Source organism: Rhinoderma darwinii, chromosome 5 (assembly GCF_050947455.1).
Source record: "Rhinoderma darwinii isolate aRhiDar2 chromosome 5, aRhiDar2.hap1, whole genome shotgun sequence".
Classification (NCBI taxonomy): Eukaryota; Metazoa; Chordata; class Amphibia; order Anura; family Rhinodermatidae; genus Rhinoderma; species Rhinoderma darwinii.
Genome location: NC_134691.1, coordinates 229,617,588 through 229,642,965, shown reverse-complemented (window position 1 = coordinate 229,642,965; position 25,378 = coordinate 229,617,588). Strand labels below are relative to the sequence as shown.

Below are 25,378 nucleotides of genomic sequence, written 5' to 3'. Positions count from 1 at the left end.
CTGAGCAACGAGTTGCGATCACCCCCAGCCCCTTGGTCTCCGTAAGACAAGGGGCGCAGCGAAAGCTGTGCGGTTCGACCTGGCCACGCTAATGGCAGGCGAACCCGATGCGGTGCCGGTGTACGCCCGGCTTAAGAATTCTGCACGATTTATCGTGGCAGAGGGTGGAGGCGGTCCCCGTGGTATTAAATTTTTAGTCCACGCCATTTTGGAAGATCTGCTGGCGGTCCACAAGAACGAGCTCTTGGCTATCCAGGACTACCCGAAGCGAGGAATCTACGATGTCACCTTCATGGGAGAAGGAATACTCCGTGATGCTATGGACCGAGCTGAGAGGAAACAAGGTGAACTCGTAGCAGCGGGAGTCAAGGTAGTAGAGCATGAATTTGAAATAACCAAACTCGTGGTGATTAAAATGTATTCCCCATATGTGAGAGATATGGAAGTGGCAGCATTTCTAGCTGCCTACTTCAAAAATGTCAAACTCCTGGGGAAAGTGATGAACGAGTGTGGAGTGTGGACCGCCAAATGGAAGTTTTTAGTTACGCTGATTAAGGACCCCTCCACCCAAGAAACGAGATTACCACCGGCTCGTTTTAAAATTGGAAATGTGAATGGCGACCTCTACTTCTCAGGGATGCCAAACTTCTGCAGGGCTTGTGGTACCTATGGACATACCAGTTTTAACTGCGATGTCACCTGCAGAAACTGTGGAAGCAAAGAGCACAATATAAGGGAGTGCACAGAAGAAAAAAAATGCAACTTTTGTCAAAAAACTGGTCACTTGTATTTTTCTTGTCCTCATAGGTACCGAAGCGGAGAAGAAGAGCAACCCGGGGCGCCCCCACGTGCTCCACCAGCGGACCAGCCCCGCCCTCAGGGAGAGGAACAAGCCAGTGCTGCAAAGGAGCAGCGGGGTACCTGGGCTTCAAGGGTACGGTCTGTTGGAGCCAAAGCAGGTACCTCACAGCCAACAGCCTCAGAGGAGAGAAGGGAGTCCAGTGCGAAGGAAAAACGCCAAGCCAAACGTAAGGCTGAGAAGGGGCAGGCCAGTGAGATAACTGAGGCATCCCAGAGTGCTGGTTGCTCAGTGGATGCCGGGCCTGCTCCCAATCCTGGGTCTCTAGATACGGAGTCTGAAGAGGAAGGTTGGCTGAAAGTGGGTCCCCGTAAAAAGGGTAAACAGGAGCGTGCCGGTAGGGGGGTGACAGGGGAGGAGCAAATGGATACGTCCGTAAAGCAAAGTGAGGCTCCTCCTAGGACCGCCCCCTCGTCGTTACTGGTGAGGAGGGTGGGCACTGTTCCCCCCGAGCCAACCGACACCCCGCCATGTGCGCAACCTCCCCCTCTAGAACGGCCTGCACGGCCTGCACGGCCTCAGGGGGGAGCGGCGGGGCCCTTGGGGGACCCACCCGATACAGACCTATATGGTCAGCCGTTAGAGACCCAGGTAAGGCTGTGTGAATCTGGACTCCCTGTATACGAGATGAGGGCTGTTGGCTCGACGCTCACGGAAGGTAGTTCCTCTCCTGAATCATCCCCTTTCTCGCTAGAGTCAGACGAGGGCGGGGAGATGAGTTCAAGCGAGATTTCTGGTATTGCTGGTGGAGGCCAAGTCTGATTTTAAGTAACACGATTATTTATTTTTTAAAATCAAGACTAACACAATTAAAACTCCACGATGTCTGAAATAAAGGGGATCTCCCTCAACGTGAGGGGCGCCAAGTCCAAAGTCAGAAGGGTTGCTCTCTTCAGTTTTTTATCTGGCCTGGCAGCCTCTGTTTTTTTCCTGCAGGAGTGCGGCATTCCCCATGCAATGAAGTACCATAAATACAAAGAGGATTGGAAGTATGGTCCATCAGTCTGGTCTGGATCTAACGAGTCCAGATCAGCAGGGGTCGCCATTCTTTTTAAGGGAAACGTTTTTATTGATTTTATTCAAGAGATTCTTCCAGGACGTATTTTATTGGTTAAAGCTTTTATTGACGGCGTAAAATGGCAGTTTTTAAATTTTTACGGCTCACCTGACAAAAATGAGAGAGCAGAGATGCTAGAAATGTTACCTCTTTTTATTAATACAACTGAGCCTTTTATCCTCGCAGGTGATTTTAACTGTATCCTGAGGGGGGAACGCCGGCTTACCAGTACTACAAGTAGGAATTACGATAAGACCTCTGGACTGCTCAAAGATATTGTAAATGATTTTAAATTAACAGATTTGTACAAAGAATGTAATAGGAGCAGCCCAGAGGAAGCCGGCGTTACCTGGAGCAACGCCACCTGTAGCTCCAGGATAGATTTTATTTTTTGTAATGAGAATGTACTGCCTTTTAATTGTGAAGTTTTAACTAATGTTTTCTCAGATCACAAGCTTTTATCATTTTATGTAAAGCGTGATTTTAATAAACCGGTGTGTAAGAAGTCCTGGAAGTTAAATGTTTCCCTTTTAGATGATCCACAGGTTTTTACTGATTTTATTGAATTTTACCAAAAATGCAGGCGGGGGAGAGACATGCGTACTCCCATCAGTGCATGGTGGGAGAAAATGAAAAAAAGAATAAAGGAATTTTTTATTAAAAAGAGCGTGGCGAAAGCCAGAGAAAAACATGCTTTTTTTAAAATTCTCAGCACCCGTCTGCAGACCCTGTACAAGATGAGAGATAATGAAATTGACGTTAAAACTGACATCACTAATTTAAAAAAAGAAATAGCTCAGTGCCTGGAGCAGAAAGGCAAAGAAATCATTTTTCGTTCCAAAATTCAGCATGTGGAGGAGAATGAGACCTGCTCCAGGTACTTTTTAAAAAAAATTAACAATAAAAAGGCTATTATTAAAAATATTGAAGGTGTGTCAGATGTACAGGGTATTTTAAGTAAAGTTCATGAGTTTTATGCTGACCTTTTTAGTGTTAAAACTGTGGATCATAATTTTATGCGTGACTCACTGAAGGAGATTACTACTGTTTTAGACCCTGTCTCCCAGAATTTTTTATTACAGGAGCTGACGGAGCAGGAGGTTTTAGAAACGGTAAAGAGTTTTAAAGCCGGAAAAGTTCCCGGACCGGACGGTATACCCAGTGAGTTTTATGTCAAATTTTATGACATTTTAAAAGAGGATCTTTTTAGCCTTTTTTATGAAGTTTTTAATTCCAAGATGCTGCCTAAGTCCTGGCGGAAGGGTGAGGTCTCCCTGCTACATAAGAAAGGTGACATCGCAGTTTTGAAGAACTGGAGACCAATAACCCTTCTGAATAGCGACTATAAAATAATGGCAAAAGTGTGCGCAAATAGATTAAAAGCCATAATACCCCACATTGTACACTCTAACCAGGTGTGTGGGGTGCCAGGCCGCAGCATCTGGGATAATCTTAACCTGGTAAAAGATGTGATTGAGGACACGAGGTCTAGAAGAGGTAAATTAGCCATTTTATCTATAGACTTCGAGAAGGCGTTCGACCGTGTCTCTCATTTTTATCTTTTTAAGGTTTTAGAGCGTATGGGTATACCTGAAGGATTTTTATTATCACTTAAAGCCTTTTATAAAGATTGCACAAGCAAAATTTTAGTGAATGGTTTTAAGACACAGGACGTGATTTTAGACTCAGGGGTGAAGCAGGGGTGTCCCTTGTCCCCACTGCTTTTTATTTGCGCATTAGAGCCTCTACTGTGTACAATTCGCCGCGATAAGTTAATACGTGGAGTCCCCCTGCCCGGGGGTGGCGGCGTAGAGGCTAAAGCAGTGGGGTACATGGACGATGTAGCGGTTTTTTGCAGGGACACCCTGTCGCTTCAGAGAACCCTCAGACAAATTGAGTTTTATTGCTGTGCTTCCGGTTTTAAGGTGAACTTCGACAAAAGTAATATTTTAAATATAGGAAGCATGGCTTTTAGAGACATACCCGTCCCTGTGTCAGATAATATTACGATTTTAGGTGTCTCCTTCAGTGAGTGCGATAATGGTTTTATCAGTTGGGACATGGTGGCGCAGAAGGTAAATCAAAAAATATGTATGTGGAACATGAGAAAACTTACCATGGAGGGAAAAGTTTTAATTATTAAAATGGTCATTTTACCCCTGCTTTTATATCTCAGTATGGTTTTCCCTCCCCCCACGGTTTTATTGCAAAAAATTACTAAAGCATGTTTTACCTTCTTTTGGAGTTCCAGAATGGAGAAACTTAAAAGAGAGATTGTGATGAAATCCAAACCGAAGGGTGGCAAAGATTTTCCGAATTTTAACAGGTTTCTTTTAATCAAGTTCTTCAGTTTCTGTTTTAATTCCCTTTTTAAAGAACATTATTGGTCCTATTTTTTACGTTTTAATACAGGGTTTTTAATGCGAAGGTTTGGGTGGTTCAACATTGTTTTATCCTCACCTTACGCTTTTAAACTCTCAATAAACTATGTGATTTTAGAAAAGATAGTGACCTTATTCAACCTGAAGGGAAAAAATGTAAATGAGCTGAAAAATAGTAAAAAATTAATTAAAGACCTAAGAGAAAGTGAGACGGTCAGCAGGATTGAGAATTTTAATGAGGAACGAAGTGCTTTTATCTTCAAAATTATTAATGTGTTTTATCTTTTTAATACACAGATGGACCTGGCCTGGAGCTGCATTCATCAATGTCTTCCATGCCGGGCATTCCAATACAGAAGGAGGCTCGCGAGGTCTGCCGTCTGCCCGAGGGAAGGCTGCCAGGCCGAGGAAACGATTCGACACATTTTTTGGACGTGTGATTTTGCGAAGAAATTTTGGAAAAAAATATTCCCTCTTTTGGTAAAGATGGCAGACCTGAAAGACTTGAATTATGAAGATATTTTATATGGACTATTTGGATGCCCAACCGCGAGCCAAAAGATAATAGCGTGGAAGACGATGAATTGCGCCAAAGAAGCTCTATGGAAGGCCAGGAACATCCTGATTTTTAAGCACGATGTTTTATCTACTGATGATGTTTTAGGTCTTTGTTTTAGCGAAATGTACATTTATTATTTATTAGACAAAAAAAGAAATGCCACCCTTCTTAATAAATGGTTTGTGAAAGAATGGAACTCCAACATATAAAGATTTGCCACCATGTCCCTTTTATGTAATGTAATGCAATGAAATATTGATTTTATTGTTATTCATTTGTACAAAAGTTGGTTTTATTGTAAACTGTATTTTTTATCATGAAATAAATCATTGACACCCCTGAAAAGGGGTAGCCAACTTAAAAAAAAAAAAAAAAAAAAAAAAAAAAAAATCTGTTCTTATCAGTTTAATATCTGATACGTCCCCTATCTGGGGACCATATATTAAATGGATTTTTAGAACAGGGAGATGGAAATAGAGCTTGCTCTGTCCACTCCACGCATTGACCTGGTATTGCAGTATTTCCAGGACCGGTGCACCCTTTCCTTATGTGTTGACTAAAATCAGATTCCAAAAGTGTTTTTTCTCTTTGCCATTGTTTCTGTCTTTCTGAAGGGATCTCCCCTTTTAATCCCATTATTTCAACACCTGTTGGACAATGCATTTGTACAGTCATGTGTGATAATGAGCTCATTTATTAACTGCAATTAATTAATGAATAGATTGCCACCTCTTGTTTTGTGTCGTCTGTGTTTCTGTGTTTCCGGCATTTCACATTGGAACAGCTCATTCACCTTCCTTGTCTTCTCTCCGCCCTCCCTTTTAGGTAAGTTAAAGAGCTGCACCTGAGCCAGCCACTGATTGATGCAGCACCACAGTCAAATAGTGGAGTGGAGTGGAGTAGGGGAACAGCAAACAGCCATTAAAGCAGCCAGCCGCCTACCCGCCACAATGGACCTACCTGTGTACACTAGATGGATGTGATGGAATGTACTGTCGTCCCTACATTTCAAGAAGAAGTAAGAATTGCAGTTGCAACAAAGCCTTGCTTGCCTACAAAGAGAGCAGCAATTTGGATTTGTTACTTTGTTACCTGGAAGAATAACAAACTGTGCAAGGATGGAGGTTGTAGGAGCAAGGAGAAGTTGTCTGTAAAGTTGGTGGATGCCTATTTTCCATTTTGCAGTCCCTTGTCTCCCTCTTGTGGCCTCCTGGAGGCAACTAGCTGTGCAAAAAAAAGACAGCCTGGCGGCCGGCTGTTGCAGTGTTGCCCTCTCAGGCAACACTGAGTGACTGACTGAGCCGCACCGTCTTATATAAAGTTCAGACGGAACTTTGCACGTGTCATAGTGGAGCCCTCAGGATTCCAGAGCCAGCTTTCTGACATCATAATGGGGCCTGCCTCAGAGATAAAAGCCTGGGCCCAGGCAGTGTTGGTCAGTGCTGCTCAGCAGGCAGCACCGGACTGGATTGGATTAAAGCTGATACAAGGTGTGAAGGAACAAGGGGTGGCTGTGGGCATGCACTTGCTGCCGCTGCCAGTGTTTATCTGCATGGCAGGAGGGCATTTGGGCGTTGCCAGGAAGGCGTTTTTATGTAGATTCCTCCTCTTTCAGCACTGCATTGTGGTGCAAGCAAAAGAAGCAAATCCTGTCTGGCTTCCTCTCCGGCCTTTATTCACCTCCCGCTTAGTAGCTGTAAATGTGTGTGAGCCTGCAGGGCCCCATGGAATTGCCTAGGAGTAGGCTGAATCAATCGCTGCAAGGGGTGAACAGCAGTATTAGGCAGGCTCGGTCAACGGCCGGCCCATTCGGGTTATCGCTTCTCGGCCTTTTGGCTAAGATCAAGTGTAGTACCTGCTCAAGCTGAGGTTAGTAATCATCCCTGCCGGTGGTACGTGGGCCATCGTAGGGGGATGACAGAACGCCGAGGTGAGGGCAGGGAACCACAACGGTCATCGCTCTGGTGTACGCATTTGGTTTAAAGGTACCATTTGTAGGTGACCAGGCGACCGCCGGATCGAGGTCAGGAGGTCGGGTAGTTTGAAAGCCCGAGTTGCTATGTGCCCCAGGGCTGGTGACCCTGGGGTGCCCTAACTCACTGGGGGTGGGATCCCACTGAGTGAAGGCACACTTGCACGCACTCTTCTTTCACACTTTTAAGCACACACCTTTATTCTCCCGGCCTTCTGGCTGGGAGATGAGGAATTTTTATATACCTGGCGGATGTCCAGGCTGTATCACAGCGCACATCCACTTATTTAATTTTGTTTTTCACTGTGTGTTTGTCACGTTTGTCACAAGGATTTTGGGATGCGGTGCCCTTTTGGGACCCTCCTGAGGTCTAGGGGGAAAATGTGTGGCCTTCTGGTTCCTTTTTCCCCTGCAACCCGGCCTCCCTTCTTCGGAGGGGAGGTGCAACTAGGATGCAGGCTCCTAGGTGGACTGGGGTGGCAGCCCAGGTAGAAGCCTAGGAGTGTGTTTGGGTCTCCCTAAGCTTCGGCGAGGGGGGACCATCGATCCTTGATCCTCTAGGCCTATGGTTTGGAGGGTCAGGGAATGGTTATGCGGGGCCTCTCTCTTTTAAGAGAAGGGCTGCGATAGACCGCATCCTTGTGCACTTTTTGTGTGGCACCTCTGCACTTTTTATGCACTTGGGTGATAGAAAGCACGGCTCGGGCTTTCAATAAAAAAAAAAAATCTGTTCTTATCAGTTTAATATCTGATACGTCCCCTATCTGGGGACCATATATTAAATGGATTTTTAGAACAGGGAGATGGAAATAGAGCTTGCTCTGTCCACTCCACGCATTGACCTGGTATTGCAGTATTTCCAGGACCGGTGCACCCTTTCCTTATGTGTTGACTAAAATCAGATTCCAAAAGTGTTTTTTCTCTTTGCCATTGTTTCTGTCTTTCTGAAGGGATCTCCCCTTTTAATCCCATTATTTCAACACCTGTTGGACAATGCATTTGTACAGTCATGTGTGATAATGAGCTCATTTATTAACTGCAATTAATTAATGAATAGATTGCCACCTCTTGTTTTGTGTCGTCTGTGTTTCTGTGTTTCCGGCATTTCACATTGGAACAGCTCATTCACCTTCCTTGTCTTCTCTCCGCCCTCCCTTTTAGGTAAGTTAAAGAGCTGCACCTGAGCCAGCCACTGATTGATGCAGCACCACAGTCAAATAGTGGAGTGGAGTGGAGTAGGGGAACAGCAAACAGCCATTAAAGCAGCCAGCCGCCTACCCGCCACAATGGACCTACCTGTGTACACTAGATGGATGTGATGGAATGTACTGTCGTCCCTACATTTCAAGAAGAAGTAAGAATTGCAGTTGCAACAAAGCCTTGCTTGCCTACAAAGAGAGCAGCAATTTGGATTTGTTACTTTGTTACCTGGAAGAATAACAAACTGTGCAAGGATGGAGGTTGTAGGAGCAAGGAGAAGTTGTCTGTAAAGTTGGTGGATGCCTATTTTCCATTTTGCAGTCCCTTGTCTCCCTCTTGTGGCCTCCTGGAGGCAACTAGCTGTGCAAAAAAAAGACAGCCTGGCGGCCGGCTGTTGCAGTGTTGCCCTCTCAGGCAACACTGAGTGACTGACTGAGCCGCACCGTCTTATATAAAGTTCAGACGGAACTTTGCACGTGTCATAGTGGAGCCCTCAGGATTCCAGAGCCAGCTTTCTGACATCATAATGGGGCCTGCCTCAGAGATAAAAGCCTGGGCCCAGGCAGTGTTGGTCAGTGCTGCTCAGCAGGCAGCACCGGACTGGATTGGATTAAAGCTGATACAAGGTGTGAAGGAACAAGGGGTGGCTGTGGGCATGCACTTGCTGCCGCTGCCAGTGTTTATCTGCATGGCAGGAGGGCATTTGGGCGTTGCCAGGAAGGCGTTTTTATGTAGATTCCTCCTCTTTCAGCACTGCATTGTGGTGCAAGCAAAAGAAGCAAATCCTGTCTGGCTTCCTCTCCGGCCTTTATTCACCTCCCGCTTAGTAGCTGTAAATGTGTGTGAGCCTGCAGGGCCCCATGGAATTGCCTAGGAGTAGGCTGAATCAATCGCTGCAAGGGGTGAACAGCAGTATTAGGCAGGCTCGGTCAACGGCCGGCCCATTCGGGTTATCGCTTCTCGGCCTTTTGGCACGATCCCGTGTCAAGAGGAGGTCAGCATGTCATGCCCTTGGCCTTTTGGCATCGCCACTTCGGTGGCTTAAGCCAACTGCTGCTATAAGGGGGTAGGCTGGGTGATCAACTGTCGAGCGATCATGGGAGCTAGGCTTCGATACGCTGGGATCGGGGAAACCCGGATCAAGAATGGATTTGGCATTGACGTACCCTTGAACAAGAAGGACCTTTTTTCATTGAAACACCTGGTGAATGAAGTCATTTTCAAGACCCTCAACGTGAGTAGGAACGACATCCTTTGTCTTCAAGATCCCAGAGGTAATCGCTTCACTTTGGTTCTTAAAAGTTTGAATGCTTGTTACAACTTGTATGCCGCAATTAATGCTAACTTGCAAAACCCTGGGTTGGATGGACTTATCTTCACCGTTTTATATAACAACGATGTTCCACTGGTTGTTTTGATGTACAATCCTTATGTGATGGTGGATGATATTACTTCCTTCTTAAAGAAGTACTGCTCTTACGTCAGCTATTCTCACCAGGTGTTAAATGCTGAATCCCTCTGGACAGGGAAGCATAAATTCTTTGTGAGATTTGAGGAGGATCCTTCAGGGCCTCTGGGTGTGAAATACCCTCCTAGGAATTTTGCCATCGGCCGGGACAAAGGCTACTTATTTTTTCCCCAGCCTCCTGTGTTTTGCAGGAAATGTAAAAGATATGGCCATGTTCATGAAGATTGTACGCAAGAAGGTGTTACATGTAACAAATGTAATCAGGACGGTCACCTGGCCAAGGATTGCAAAAACCCAATTGTGTGTAACATGTGCAGCATTGTGGGTCATGCCTTTAAAGACTGTCCAGAGCGTGCTAAAAACAGAAGGGTTAGGACTCTGGCGGAAGTAGTTGCAGGTGAACCTGGCAGTATGAGGTCTAATGTGATTCAGGGCCCAGCTGCCCCGGGAACTGAGGAGTCAGTGCCTGCCCAGGTGTCTGATGGGACTCTCCCTGAGTTAAATCGGTCTGGAAATACGCTGGCTGATGAAATGGAGGTAGCACCTGTTGAGAAAGACCTGCCTCACCCCTCTGATGACCTGACTGGGTTAAGAGGTGATGGGGAGGTGGATGGTTCTTTATCCAAATCACCTGTCTTTTCCTGGGAAGGAATTCTGGTGGACCAACAAGGTGAAGGTGGTCAAGGGGACTTTTCAACTGCACTTGTGAGGCCTTCTGAGGAGGAGGAAGGAGGTTCATCTTCTAAGAGACTTCGCACCATGTTGTCTCCTCTGAGTGAAGATGGAGTGAGCCCGGATAGGGGAGTCTACCCCATTTCTCATTTTCCTGAGGACTTTCCTTTTTTAGGAGAAGACGTGGACAAAGCTATCTTTGTGTCCGGTTGTCAGCCACCAGGAGGTGTAGGCTGATTAAACAGTGGGGTATTGGTGGATATCTACGGAAAAAGATCAAAATATGGACCCCAAAATTACACTTAATGTCTTATCCTTGAATGTCAGGCAAATTACATCAAAGCCTAGACGTGCTGTTGTGCTGGACTATGTTAGGAATCTTGGGGCAGAGATCATATGCCTGCAAGAGTGTGGTATATCTGAGTCACTGGGGGAGGGGGATTGGCCATATGGGCAGTATGTCTGGTCAGGATCTACTTCCAATAAGAATGACGGGGTGGGGATCCTATTAGGAAATATGGGTATGGATCTGGAGAGTTATACAGTGGTGGAAACAGGTAGATGTGTAATTGCAGTGGTATGTTGCAGGGGAGTTAGGGTTAGGGTGGTGAATACTTATTGTCCTATAGATAGAGCAAAAAGGCTGGCGTTGTTGGAAAAGCTAAGTTTGTTCTTACCTGGAAGGATTCCTACCTTTTTTTTGGGAGACTTTAATTGTTCTTTTGATGGGGATGGTCTGGATGTAACTGGGAAAAAGCTTAACCAACTTATATCTGATTTTTCTTTTATAGATGCAGCCGAATTGTCATTGGGTAAACCACCACCGCCAACATATAAATCAGATAGAGGGGGTATTGAGTCAAGAATTGATCGTATTTGCATATCTAAGGGTTTAGTGTGTAATAAGATGGTTCAGAATGAGGTACCTTTTTCAGACCATGTATGTTTACGGGTATGGGTGGAGGTAAGTAGTAAACTTTGTTTTGGGAAAGGGGTGTGGAAGTTGAATACTAGATTATTGGAGGATGTTGAAGTGATGGATGAGTTCAAACGAAAGTATGATGTGTGGAAGGGAGAAAAAGATAGTTTTGTGGATGTGCTTAAATGGTGGGATTGGATGAAAGGGCAGATTAAAAATTTTTTTGTGAGATGGGGATACAAGCAGGCTGCTAGGAAACGTAACCAGTATAAGGAATTGAATATTAGGATAGAATGGTTGCGGAAGATGGGTGAGAAGGGAATTGATTTGAGTGATTTGCTAGAGGAGGCAAGGAACGAGTTAAAGCAAGTTTTGGAAAGAAAGGGAAAGGAGATTATTTTTAGGTCTAAAGTGGAGTACTTAGATAAAAATGAAAAATGCACAAGGTTTTTTTTCAAGAAAATGTGTGGTAAGAAAGATGATATGGATGAAATTGTTAATGCGAAGGGGGAGCGTATAGTGGGTATGGATGTGTTAAAAGTGGTGGAATCGTTTTATTCAGAACTATATGGCAAAAAGTGGATTGATATCGGGTTGATGGATGAAGTTTTGAATGGTTTGGAAAATGTTCTTAGAGAGGAGGATTGTGTGGGGTTGAATGAGGATGTAACGTCTGAAGAAGTAAAGAAAGTGATAATGAGTGCGGGGAAAAATAAAACACCTGGTAAAGATGGTATTCCTGTGGAATTTTATGTGAAGGCCTGGGAGATAATAGGGTTGGATCTGGTGGAAGTATGTAAGTTTATATGGGATAAGGGGGTTTTGTGTGAGTCTATGAAAGAGGGTGTGATTGTTTTGATTTATAAGAAAGGGGATAAGAAGTGTTTGGGTAATTGGAGACCGATTTCACTGCTGAATGTGGATTATAAATGTTTTAGTAAAATTTTGGCTAATCGTATGCGTGAGGTGGTAGGAAAGGTTGTGGGTGAAGACCAAGTCTGTGCTGTGCCAGGTAGGAGTATGTCTGATAATTTGGTTTTGCTGAGAGATTTGATTGGGGACTGTATAAGTAGGAAACAGAAGTGTATGATGCTTGCGTTAGATTTCGAAAAGGCGTTTGATAGAGTGTCGCATGTGTTTATGTTTGCTGTACTTGTTAGGATGGGTTTCCCAGTGAGGTTTTTGGAAGGTGTGAAGTGTTTGTATAGGGATGTGTCAAGTGAAGTGTTGGTGAATGGTAATTTAAGTTCAAAAGTATGTGTGAGATCTGGGGTAAGACAGGGGTGTCCTATGTCCCCAGTTTTGTTTATTTGTGTGATCGAAAGTTTGATGTGTTTGGTAAGAAAAGATAAAGTGGTGAAAGGTTTTTTGATCCCCGGGAGTGGAGGTAAATACGTTAAAATTCTGGGTTATATGGATGATGTTGTGGTTATGAGTGATTGTATGGCTGGGTTGAATAGAGCAAAATTATGGTTGGATTTTTTTTGTGGGGCATCAGCTTTTAAGGTGAATTGGGATAAGTGTGTCTTTAAGTGCTTTGGGGATAGGAGGGTAAGTATGGAGGGAGTGAGGAATGAAGTGGGTGCAGTAAAAGTGTTGGGGATACAGTTTAATGAGGACTTGAGAGGGAATGAGAGTTGGGATGAATGTGGCAAGAGGATTGAGAAGAAATTGAATTTTTGGAGACTTAGAGACCTGACTTTATCAGGGAAGGTGTTGATAATTAAGACAGTGATTTTGCCTATTTTGGTTTTTGTGGCTAGTATTTTTCCCTCCGCTAGTAGGAAAATCAAAAAGTCAGAGAAAATGGTGTTTACCTTTCTGTGGGGAAGTCAAATGGAAAAGTTGAAGCGTGAGTATGTTTATAAGTCTTGTGAGAATGGAGGTTTGGGTTTTCCGAATGTGGAGGTCTTTCTTGGGTTAAATTATATTAAAACAGTGGTGGGGCTCTTGGGGAAAGGAAATAAGAGTGCGTATATGGTAAGGTATATGGCCGGTTGGATGCTTTATGGGTTAAATTGGTTTAAGAGAGATGCTACTGTGCCTGTTGCTTATGTATGTCCGGTATGGTATGTTGTGATTGAAAGGTTCATTAGGAAATATGATTTGATTGCAGTGCCGATGGGTGGGTTTCTGGATAAGAAGGCTGTGCTAAAAAGATTGTGTGTGAATGAGGTTGTGTGTAACATTGTGGGTTTGCGAGGAGAGGATGTTGTGGATACTTGGAAGAAGTTAGGCGTGAGAGGTATGTCCAATAGACAAAAGGACATAGTGTGGATGGCGTTGCATGATATATTGCCTGTTAGAGATGTGCAGAGGAGGAGAATGCTAGTTAGATTTGAGGTGTGTCCAAGGGGTGGGTGTAATTCACGGGAGACTGTTAGGCATCTTTTTTGGGACTGCAATTATTCGTATGAGGTATGGAGGAGGATGGGTGGCGTCTGTAAGGAGTTAGCTGGGGTGAAGTTTGTGGATTGGAAGGTTGCGATGTTTGCTATAGGGGCTTGTAACAGAGTAAGTGATAGGATCTTATGGTTGATTATGGCGTGTATAATGGAAAGCTTATGGGATGTACGTAATTTAGGTGTTTTCAAACATAAGTGGGTACCCATTGGTGAGTGTGTGAGGATGGTTTTGTCAAGACTATACGTAGTCTATCGTTGGGATAGTCAGTGCGGTGGTGGTATAGACGCAGAGGGGATATGGAAATTTAAGAAGTGGAGAAGGTTGGTGAAATATAGCTAATTGATAAGATTTATTCCTGTTTTATTTTTGTTCTTCACAATCCTTTCTGTGTCTTGATTATTATTGTTTGGAATAAAATAGCCATGATGATGTACGACTAAGGCAACTTATGCCTTAAAATGCAAAATGGTTTGTGTACTGTTGCTTTAAGTTAAACTGAAAAAAAAAAAAAAAAAAAAATCTGTTCTTATCAGTTTAATATCTGATACGTCCCCTATCTGGGGACCATATATTAAATGGATTTTTAGAACAGGGAGATGGAAATAGAGCTTGCTCTGTCCACTCCACGCATTGACCTGGTATTGCAGTATTTCCAGGACCGGTGCACCCTTTCCTTATGTGTTGACTAAAATCAGATTCCAAAAGTGTTTTTTCTCTTTGCCATTGTTTCTGTCTTTCTGAAGGGATCTCCCCTTTTAATCCCATTATTTCAACACCTGTTGGACAATGCATTTGTACAGTCATGTGTGATAATGAGCTCATTTATTAACTGCAATTAATTAATGAATAGATTGCCACCTCTTGTTTTGTGTCGTCTGTGTTTCTGTGTTTCCGGCATTTCACATTGGAACAGCTCATTCACCTTCCTTGTCTTCTCTCCGCCCTCCCTTTTAGGTAAGTTAAAGAGCTGCACCTGAGCCAGCCACTGATTGATGCAGCACCACAGTCAAATAGTGGAGTGGAGTGGAGTAGGGGAACAGCAAACAGCCATTAAAGCAGCCAGCCGCCTACCCGCCACAATGGACCTACCTGTGTACACTAGATGGATGTGATGGAATGTACTGTCGTCCCTACATTTCAAGAAGAAGTAAGAATTGCAGTTGCAACAAAGCCTTGCTTGCCTACAAAGAGAGCAGCAATTTGGATTTGTTACTTTGTTACCTGGAAGAATAACAAACTGTGCAAGGATGGAGGTTGTAGGAGCAAGGAGAAGTTGTCTGTAAAGTTGGTGGATGCCTATTTTCCATTTTGCAGTCCCTTGTCTCCCTCTTGTGGCCTCCTGGAGGCAACTAGCTGTGCAAAAAAAAGACAGCCTGGCGGCCGGCTGTTGCAGTGTTGCCCTCTCAGGCAACACTGAGTGACTGACTGAGCCGCACCGTCTTATATAAAGTTCAGACGGAACTTTGCACGTGTCATAGTGGAGCCCTCAGGATTCCAGAGCCAGCTTTCTGACATCATAATGGGGCCTGCCTCAGAGATAAAAGCCTGGGCCCAGGCAGTGTTGGTCAGTGCTGCTCAGCAGGCAGCACCGGACTGGATTGGATTAAAGCTGATACAAGGTGTGAAGGAACAAGGGGTGGCTGTGGGCATGCACTTGCTGCCGCTGCCAGTGTTTATCTGCATGGCAGGAGGGCATTTGGGCGTTGCCAGGAAGGCGTTTTTATGTAGATTCCTCCTCTTTCAGCACTGCATTGTGGTGCAAGCAAAAGAAGCAAATCCTGTCTGGCTTCCTCTCCGGCCTTTATTCACCTCCCGCTTAGTAGCTGTAAATGTGTGTGAGCCTGCAGGGCCCCATGGAATTGCCTAGGAGTAGGCTGAATCAATCGCTGCAAGGGGTGAACAGCAGTATTAGGCAGGCTCGGTCAACGGCCGGCCCATTCGGGTTATCGCTTCTCGGCCTTTTGGCTAAGATCAAGTGTAGTGCTTTAGGGTATTGCCTTGTTTCTTGGTCAGGAGGTGCCCTGGTACCCTTTTCCTTGGCCTGGGGGGATCGTCTCTTTTACAAGAGACTTCACCCCTCTGCTGCTATTGGGGAGGAGGATTAGTCCAGGGCAACGAGGAGCGATCACCCACCTGACACCTCGGTGTTGAAGGTTTACCTTGAAAGACGTCAGAATGGAGACCGTACCGGATTATATGAAGACCAGGAACGCTGTTCGTTTTATGGTGACGGAACTGGAAAGGACCAAGAAAGACCTGCGTTTCCTGAGCAAAGATTTGTTGCTGGGACTGTTTCGGCTGAGCAAGGAGGATATACTGGCTGTAATGGATTATCCACGGAGAGGTGTCTACGACGTCACGTTCATTAACGAAGATACTTACTTGAAGTTTTTGGGAATTTTTAATGAGACACGTGGAGATTCAAGACTGGAAGGTATTGTACTGGTGCCACACTTCTCTGAGTGGCAACGGCTTGTGACTGTTAAAATGTACTCTCCATATGTTGAAGAGGAGGACATTAGCATATTCCTAGGGAAGTATTGTGGGAAAGTTGTGGAGAAAGGCAAAGTCCTGAATGAGTTTGGCTTTTGGACCGGTAAGTGGAGATTTCTTTGTTCACTGAAACTTGACAAAACTTCTGGGAAATTGGTGATCCCGCCGGCACGCTTTAAAATTGGAAACACAACTGGAGATTTGTTTTTTTCTGGGATGGACATCTTCTGCAGGAACTGTAAAAAATATGGGCACAATACAGCAGAATGTCAAAAGACTGTCTGTACGAAATGTTTGCAGGAAGGCCACAGCTACCAAGACTGCAAAGAGGAAAAGATTTGTAACATGTGTGGAGAGGGTGGGCATGTCTTCAGGATATGTCCAAAGAGACATGGAAGAGGAGTGCAACAAGAGAGCGGAACGAGTATGGAGAAAAGTAAACCGAATGTTGAAGAGGTTGCTTCAGTAACGAAAAAAATGGAGAATAGTGGAGGAGAAAGTGTTAAAGATATAGATATGGGGAAAGAAAAAATGGCTGAAAAAAGAAAAATTGAGAAAGCTAAAATATCTAAAGAAGAAAGTGAAGAAAGAGAGAAGATAAGGAGAGAGGTTATGATTTTACGGGAGAAGGCGGATATAGAGGATTTGCGTGAAAGAATAGAATCACATTTGTCAAAACATTTTTTCCGCTTTATGGAAAGATTTAGCATACCACCTTGGTTGGTGGAAGAGGTTAAAAGTGAATGGGATGGTGAAACCCTGAAGCAGGAACACTTAGAAATGCTTGTTATTTTTGCGATAAAAAAAGGCTTGGTGCCATGATTTAAATGGCAACAGATATGGATGTATTTGTGTAATGGATATGTATGTACAATAAATATATTAAAAGAGGAAAATTAAAAAAAAAAAAAAAAAAAAAAAAAAAAAAAAAAATATATATATATATACATTTTTCATTATGATGATCCAAGTCTTAAGATTTGAGTTTTAAGATTTTAGACTTGAGACCTGAGTGGAAAAAAAAAAAAAAAAAAAAAAAAAAAACCTGCTCAAGCTGAGGTTAGTAATCATCCCTGCCGGTGGTACGTGGGCCATCGTAGGGGGATGACAGAACGCCGAGGTGAGGGCAGGGAACCACAACGGTCATCGCTCTGGTGTACGCATTTGGTTTAAAGGTACCATTTGTAGGTGACCAGGCGACCGCCGGATCGAGGTCATTAGGTCGGGTAGTTTGGAAGCCCGAGTTGCTATGTGCCCCAGGGCTGGTGACCCTGGGGTGCCCTAACTCACTGGGGGTGGGATCCCACTGAGTGAAGGCACACTTGCACGCACTCTCTTTCACGCTATATGAGCACACACCTTTATTCTCCCGGCCTTCTGGCTGGGAGATGAGGAATTTTTTATACCTGGCGGATGTCCAGGCTGTATCACAGCGCACATCCACTTATTTAATTTTGTTTTTCACTGTGTGTTTGTCACGTTTGTCACAAGGATTTTGGGATGCGGTGCCCTTTTGGGACCCTCCTGAGGTCTAGGGGGAAAATGTGTGGCCTTCTGGTTCCTTTTTCCCCTGCAACCCGGCCTCCCTTCTTCGGAGGGGAGGTGCAACTAGGATGCAGGCTCCTAGGTGGACACTGGGGTGGCAGCCCAGGTAGAAGCCTAGGAGTGTGTTTGGGTCTCCCTAAGCTTCGGCGAGGGGGGACCATCGATCCTTGATCCTCTAGGCCTATGGTTTGGAGGGTCAGGGAATGGTTATGCGGGGCCTCTCTCTTTTAAGAGAAGGGCTGCGATAGACCGCATCCTTGTGCACTTTTTGTGTGGCACCTCTGCACTTTTTATGCACTTGGGTGATAGAAAGCACGACTCGGGCTTTCAATAAAAAAAAAAAAATCTGTTCTTATCAGTCCTTGTAAGGATAGATAGCTCGGAGAACCACTGGGGGCTATAAACACTAGCTTAGCGATCCAAGAGCGTTCCAGACGAAGCCGGCGACGAACTGCGGAGAAGAACCAGCGAAGACGACGATCCAGAAGGGAGAAGCCGCCATCGGGGAAGAAGCTCCGGGAGATCGCTGCCGGGAAGAAGAAGGAGAACTTCGGAGAAGAGCCGCTGCTGAAGGGGATCTTCGAAGAAGCTCGGCCGCAGAAGAAGAAGCTCGACGAGGAACCGCTGCGGAAGAAATTTCGTGGAAGAACCTCGGCCAGCAAGGAGAAGATTTGCATAGCTCCGCCCCCTTCGGGAAAGAGCTATCGAAGATCCTCCCCAAGCGACAGGAACAGCTGGAAGAAGCCATGGCCTCAACCAGCAACCCTGCCACCCAGAAGAAGAAGGCTGATGGACCAGGTGAGCCGACCCAGGCCAGGACATCTCCTCCTGAAGCCTCCTCAAGCCAACAGGCCACCAGGAAGCCGAACCAGGCTGCTCCAACCCTGGAGCCCTGGATGAAGCAGACGGTGGCCCTGAAGCTGAAGGAGGTGGACGGGAGAGTGCCGGACATGACGGAAGAAGTGTTCTGCCAGAAGATGCTCCTGGACCAGGGCTTCGCTAAGCCGGAGACCATCAGCATCCAGGCCTTCATGACCGGGATGTTCTTCGTGACCTTCGCTTCGATCAACATCTGCAGAAGGTACTGGGAGATGGTGAAAGCGGCGAGGCCTGAATCCCCTTTCTCTCGCTTTGTGGGCAACTGCCCTGTCCAAAGAGAGGAAAGGCGGGTGACGGTCTCAATGCGGAACCCACACACCCCCGGCAAAGACATCACCACGCTCCTGAAGCGGTTCTGCACAGTGGTGAGGGAACCCACCCACATCCTGAACGGACTCGGCTTCTGGACTGGCAAGTGGTCGGTAATCGTCCGACTGAACAAGGATTCGAGTGCGGAAGACGGCCTCCAGCACCTGCCCCAGTCATTCTCGCTGGGCAACTCCTACGGCCTCATCTATTACCCGGACATGCCGCAGATCTGCAGGAGATGCAGCAAGAAGGGTCATTCGGTGAAGGACTGCAAGGAGGACGCCTGCAAGAACTGCCGGGTAACAGGACACGAGACCAAAGACTGCCCGAAACGGACAATGTGCAACCTCTGCGGACAAGCAGCCCACTCTTACAAGGACTGCCCGAAGAGGGATCGATCCTGGGCAACTGTAGCAGCAAAAGCTCCAGCCAGAGGGAACCCCGCCCCAGCCAGAGCTCCAGCGGCACAGAAGACCGGGAAAAAGAAGGATGGTAAGAAGACGACAGTCCCTCCCCCCCCTCTCCCGGCCCTCCCTCGCCCTACCCTTCCCACCCTCCCTCGCCCGGCCCTCCCCACCCCCCCGTCCCCAACCCCTGTCACCCCCACTGAGGCTCTCACCTTCTCCTACCCACCCATCTCAGTGGTCCTGTCACCTGCACCTCTCCCAACCCAGCCTCCCTTCTCCCCAGCTCCAGCAGCACTAACATCTTCCCCTCCAGCTGCTGGAGTCCTCTCCCTGGAGGATTTTCCCCCTCTTGTCTCCTCAGGTGCCATCCAGAGGAAGAGAAAGGTGAGGGACAGCCCAGCTGCTGAGTCCTCAAAGCGACAAGTCGTGGAAATCTGCGAAGATTCCCTTGCGCAGCAGGAGGAAATGGAGCAGATGGTGGAGGAACTCGTGTCTGAACCTGAGGTCATCGACTTCACAACAGACATCCAGGTGGCTACAATCCTGGAACAATTTTTGTCAGAGGGCCTGCTGGATCTTCCGGACCCGCCAGGCTCCAGAGAGGAGGATCCGCCCGACCGGACTGGTAACTAAGGTGTATCGTTTGCACTAACCTTCTTTATTCTCCCCCATGGCTGCTAAACTTAACATCTTTAGCCTCAATGTGAGGAGTGTTAGAGATAGGACTAGATGTCAGATGGTGCTAACTTTTCTTTCCAAGCAGTCGAGTGATGTATTTATGCTGCAGGAATGTACTCTCCCCTCTTCCAGGTCATACCATCATCTGGCCAGGCAGTGGACCCATGGCCCGTCCTACTGGTCTGGTGGGGGCGACTGTAAGTCTGCGGGGGTTGCCATCCTGATTAGGGGAGGCGTATTTACTGTTGACTCTGTCCAGGAGCTCGTCTGCGGCCGCTTGTTGGTCGTAGACGGTTCCTGGGCAGGAGAGCCGATTAGGCTCATCAACGTGTACGCCCCCCCTATGAAGGCTGAGCGCCTGGAACTATTCCAGACCCTGCGGACCCAGCTCGCCACCACTAGGGCAGTGGTGATGGCCGGGGACTTCAACTGCCCCATCGAAGAGGATGGACGAAGTTCCGGCACTTCAATCAAGCTGGATGTCAGTTCCAAACTGCTTATCGAGATGGTAACCGAAGCATCCTTGCAGGACGTTGTGGGCTCCATGGGGATCGGCTCTGTGAACTATTCATGGAGCCGACCCGATGGCTCACTACGTTCTCGGATTGACTTTGCGTTCACCTCCCGGGCAGTCAAGCAGCATGGGCACTCCATGGTCCCCTGCTTCTTCTCTGACCACAGGGCCATTCTCTTCCAGGGTGCCATCGGCCACGGTTTTCCTCCCGGCCCTGGCTCCTGGAAGCTGAATTGTGCCCTGCTGGAAAGAGAGGAGGTACTGGCGGAACTTAGAGACGCCTATATTGTTTGGAGGAATGATAAAGTTTTCTTTGACAAAACCTGTGACTGGTGGGAATATGTTAAAGTTGAATTTCGTTGTTTCTTTCAGGCAAAAAGTCGCCAACAGGCGTGTGAGAGGAAGAGAGACTTCAGAGAGATGCAGCGTCAGCTGCGATCCCTGCAAGACCTCCTTCAATGCGGCTGGGACGTCAGGAAGGAGCTGGAGGAAGCCAAAAAGGGCCTGAAAAGGCACTTTGAGGAGGAATCCAAGCGAATTGTCTTTCGTTCCAAGGTGGAGAACCTGGAGAAGGGTGAGAAATGTAACTCGTTCTTTTTCAGGAAACTCCATGCCGGCCACACGCCCCTGAAGGAACTCCGAGATGAGACCGGAAACATGCATTCTGGGAAGAAGGAGGTGATGGGAGTCGTCACAGACTACTACCGAAGCCTCTACTCCCGGAAAACCACTGACCCCGAAGCCGCCGATAAATTCCTGTCAGGTATCACTAATCATCTTGATCCTGCAGGTACGGAGGCTATGGATGTACCCCTGACGGTGGAGGAACTGCTCTCTGCCGCTAAATCCTTCAGACCCGGCAGGACCCCGGGCAGTGATGGTCTCCCAGCAGAGCTCTATGTAGCGCTGGGGGACTTGATCTGTCCGGACCTGCTGGAGCTCTATGAGGAGATGGTGGTGGAGGGTAGAATGCCACCGTCCTTGAGAGAAGGCATGATCACGATCTTGTATAAGCGGAAGGGGGAGAGATGTGACCTGAAAAACTGGCGTCCCATCTCTCTCCTGAACGTGGACTACAAGATCCTCGCCAAAGTATTGGCCAACAGACTGAAGGTTGTCATCGGACAGATCATCGGATCGGACCAAACCTGCGGCATTCCTGGCCGTAGGGTGGCCGACAGTCTTGCCCTGGTGAGGGACACGGTGCATTACATGCAAAGCCGCCGTACACACGCGGCCCTGGTCAGTCTGGATCAGGAGAAGGCTTTTGACCGGGTCTCTCACGAATTCATGGGTAAGGCTCTGCGTAGGCTGCGGCTTGGCAGGTTGTTCTGTTTGTATGTTAACCTGATGTATTGTGACATTTACAGCTCGGTGCTGGTGAACGGCTGGAAGACTGACCCCTTTCCTGTATCGTCGGGGGTTAGACAAGGCTGTCCTCTTTCACCTCTCCTTTTTGTTTGTGTTATAGAGCTCTTCGCAGAGGCTATCCGGCAGAATGGAGAGATCAGAGGGATCACCGCACCAGGTCCAGGACACTTCGAGGTCAAATGCTCGCTGTACATGGACGACGTGACCGTCTTCTGCGCTGACCAGAGTTCGGTGACTGCACTCGTCCAGACCTGTGAGGAGTTCGGACGCGCTTCAGGGGCAAAAGTCAACTGCGGGAAGTCGGAAGCCATGCTCTTCGGAAAGTGGTACCTGCCTTCTCCTGCCTCCTTCCCGTTTACTATCAAGCCGGACTTCATCAAAATTCTGGGAGTCTGGTTCGGAAAGGAAGGTGCAGCCCTAAAGTCGTGGGAAGAACGCTTGGCCAAAGTCAACCAAAGGATCGGACTGTGGAGCCTCAGACAACTCACTATCGAGGGCAAAGCAATGGTCCTGCGTAACGAAGTCTTGCCTGTGCTACAATACACTGCACAGGCATGGCCCCCTCTTGCCACCGTCTCGAGGGCCATTACCAGGACTGTGTTTCGCTTCATCTGGGGCTCGAAAATGGACAGAGTAAAGCGGACTGTTATGTACAAGGAGCCCCGCAAAGGTGGGAAGGGTATACCCGACATTCCCACTCTGCTGCGGATCGCTTTTGCATGTGACTGTGTTCGTAGGACTCTGAGGACAGCAAACGGCTCTGCGGGCAAGGCCATGTCCCGCTACTTCCTCCTTCCCCTCTGGCGAGGTTTTGGCTGGGACAAGTGGGACAGCTCCTTCCCTTACAACTGGCACGCTCCCTGGTTCTACGGAGATGTCGTCCGGTTTGTGAGGGAGCATCAACTGGAGGGTCTTAAGCCCGACTTGTGGAAACCTAAGACGATCCACAAACACATCAGAGCAAAGGACTCACTGGAGTCTGTTCCAGGGCTTCATGCCGACACGTTGGAGACTGTTTGGACTAACGTGTCATCTGGCAGGTTGACCAACGGGCACAAGGACATTTCATGGATGGCCATCCAGGGAGGACTGCCTCTTAGGTCATTCATGCATGCCCGCAACCTGTGCAAGACCCGGTACTGCCCCAGGTGCCCCTTCACGGAGGAAACATCTTTGCACATTTTCTGGCAGTGCCCCTTTGCACAGGGTCTGTTGAAAGCCTTGGAACATGAACTCAAGGACTCAGTACCCAGGAACAGACTGTCGTACCGCTCGGTACTTTATGGACTATTTCCTGGGAATACCACGGATGGAGCAATCCAGGAAGCCTGGCGCCTTATGAACTGCTTTAAGGACGCTATATGGTTTGCCAGGAACCGTCTGATTTTGCGGAGAGAGAGTGTGTCCGTCCAGGACTGCCGCAGGCTGATCCACAGCCTGCTCAGAGACTATTCCACCTGGGACAGCCCGGACGTCGATGAGGAAGAGGACTGATACTCCCCTTCCCCCCACTCTCCCTTCTTGTGTGTTGTCTTTCAATAAAGCTTCGGGCCTGTGATTTCCCCCTTCCCTATCCCCTCCTACCCACTCCCCTATCCCATCACTTGTCTGTAATGCTTTGTTGTTTGGCTTTAGTGAATGCAAGAATGTTAGTGTAGCATGTGGTGTAATGTATAGCATAGGCTAGCCTGTACTGTGTATTATACTGTCATGTTATGTTTGACGACTGTTATTATTTATTATTTGCTGCTTCATGGCTTGCGCTGCGTCGCAGTAATGTTTGTATGATGACGATTGATTGTCAATAAAGCAATTTTCAATCAAAAAATCTGTTCTTATCAGTCCTTGTAAGGATAGATAGCTCGGAGAACCACTGGGGGCTATAAACACTAGCTTAGCGATCCAAGAGCGTTCCAGACGAAGCCGGCGACGAACTGCGGAGAAGAACCACCGAAGACGAAGATCCAGAAGGGAGAAGCCGCCATCGGGGAAGAAGCTCCGGGAGATCGCTGCCGGGAAGAAGGAGAACTGCGACAGAGACCTTCGGAGAAGAGCCGCTGCTGAAGGGGATCTTTGAAGAAGCTCGGCCGCAGAAGAAGCTCGACGAGGAACCGCTGCGGAAGAAATTTCGTGGAAGAACCTCGGCCAGCAAGGAGAAGATTTGCATAGCTCCGCCCCCTTCGGGAAAGAGCTATCGAAGATCCTCCCCAAGCGACAGGAACAGCTGGAAGAAGCCATGGCCTCAACCAGCAACCCTGCCACCCAGAAGGAGAAGGCTGATGGACCAGGTGAGCCGGCCCAGGCCAGGACATCTCCTCCTGAAGCCTCCTCAAGCCAACAGGCCACCAGGAAGCCGAACCAGGCTGCTCCAACCCTGGAGCCCTGGATGAAGCAGACGGTGGCCCTGAAGCTCAAGGAGGTGGACGGGAGAGTGCCGGACATGACGGAAGAAGTGTTCTGCCAGAAGATGCTCCTGGATCAGGGCTTCGCTAAGCCGGAGACCATCAGTATCCAGGCCTTCATGACCGGGATGTTCTTCGTGACCTTTGCTTCGATCAACATCTGCAGAAGGTACTGGGAGATGGTGAAAGCGGCGAGGCCTGAATCCCCTTTCTCTCGCTTTGTGGGCAACTGCCCTGTCCAAAGAGAGGAAAGGCGGGTGACGGTCTCAATGCGGAACCCACACACCCCCGGCAAAGACATCACCACGCTCCTGAAGCGGTTCTGCACAGTGGTGAGGGAACCCACCCACATCCTGAACGGACTCGGCTTCTGGACTGGCAAGTGGTCGGTAATCGTCCGACTGAACAAGGATTCGAGCGCGGAAGACGGCCTCCAGCACCTGCCCCAGTCATTCTCGCTGGGCAACTCCTACGGCCTCATCTATTACCCGGACATGCCGCAGATCTGCAGGAGATGCAGCAAGAAGGGTCATTCGGTGAAGGACTGCAAGGAGGACGCCTGCAAGAACTGCCGGGTAACAGGACACGAGACCAAAGACTGCCCGAAACGGACAATGTGCAACCTCTGCGGACAAGCAGCCCACTCTTACAAGGACTGCCCGAAGAGGGATCGATCCTGGGCAACTGTAGCAGCGAAAGCTCCAGCCAGAGGGAACCCCGCCCCAGCCAGAGCTCCAGCGGCACAGAAGACCGGGAAAAAGAAGGATGGTAAGAAGACGACAGTCCCTCCCCCCCCTCTCCCGGCCCTCCCTCGCCCTACCCTTCCCACCCTCCCTCGCCCGGCCCTCCCCACCCCCCCGTCCCCAACCCCTGTCACCCCCACTGAGGCTCTCACCTTCTCCTACCCACCCATCTCAGTGGTCCTGTCACCTGCACCTCTCCCAACCCAGCCTCCCTTCTCCCCAGCTCCAGCAGCACTAACATCTTCCTCTCCAGCTGCTGGAGTCCTCTCCCTGGAGGATTTTCCCCCTCTTGTCTCCTCAGGTGCCATCCAGAGGAAGAGAAAGGTGAGGGACAGCCCAGCGGCTGAGTCCTCAAAGCGACAAGTCGTGGAAATCTGCGAAGATTCCCTTGCGCAGCAGGAGGAAATGGAGCAGATGGTGGAGGAACTCGTGTCTGAACCTGAGGTCATCGACTTCACAACAGACATCCAGGTGGCTACAATCCTGGAACAATTTTTGTCAGAGGGCCTGCTGGATCTTTCGGACCCGCCAGGCGAGGAGGATC

The 25,378-nt window shown here is 47.9% G+C and overlaps 2 non-coding genes and 3 pseudogenes across 2 annotated transcripts; all 5 read left to right on the top strand.

Moving 5' to 3' along the window:
- Window positions 1–5,208: 5,208 nt before the first annotated feature.
- Window positions 5,209–5,399, top strand: LOC142654224 (U2 spliceosomal RNA). The gene has a single exon (XR_012848937.1). It is a non-coding gene; the product is annotated as a U2 spliceosomal RNA (small nuclear RNA).
- A 1,273-nt stretch (window positions 5,400–6,672) lies between these two features.
- Window positions 6,673–6,742, top strand: LOC142654712 (U2 spliceosomal RNA; annotated as a pseudogene).
- A 786-nt stretch (window positions 6,743–7,528) lies between these two features.
- On the top strand, window positions 7,529–7,707 carry LOC142654136 (U2 spliceosomal RNA; annotated as a pseudogene).
- Window positions 7,708–13,972: 6,265 nt separating this feature from the next.
- Window positions 13,973–14,165, top strand: LOC142654056 (U2 spliceosomal RNA). The gene has a single exon (XR_012848852.1). It is a non-coding gene; the product is annotated as a U2 spliceosomal RNA (small nuclear RNA).
- Window positions 14,166–15,438: 1,273 nt separating this feature from the next.
- LOC142654588 (U2 spliceosomal RNA) lies at window positions 15,439–15,580 on the top strand (annotated as a pseudogene).
- The last annotated feature ends 9,798 nt before the right edge of the window (window positions 15,581–25,378 follow it).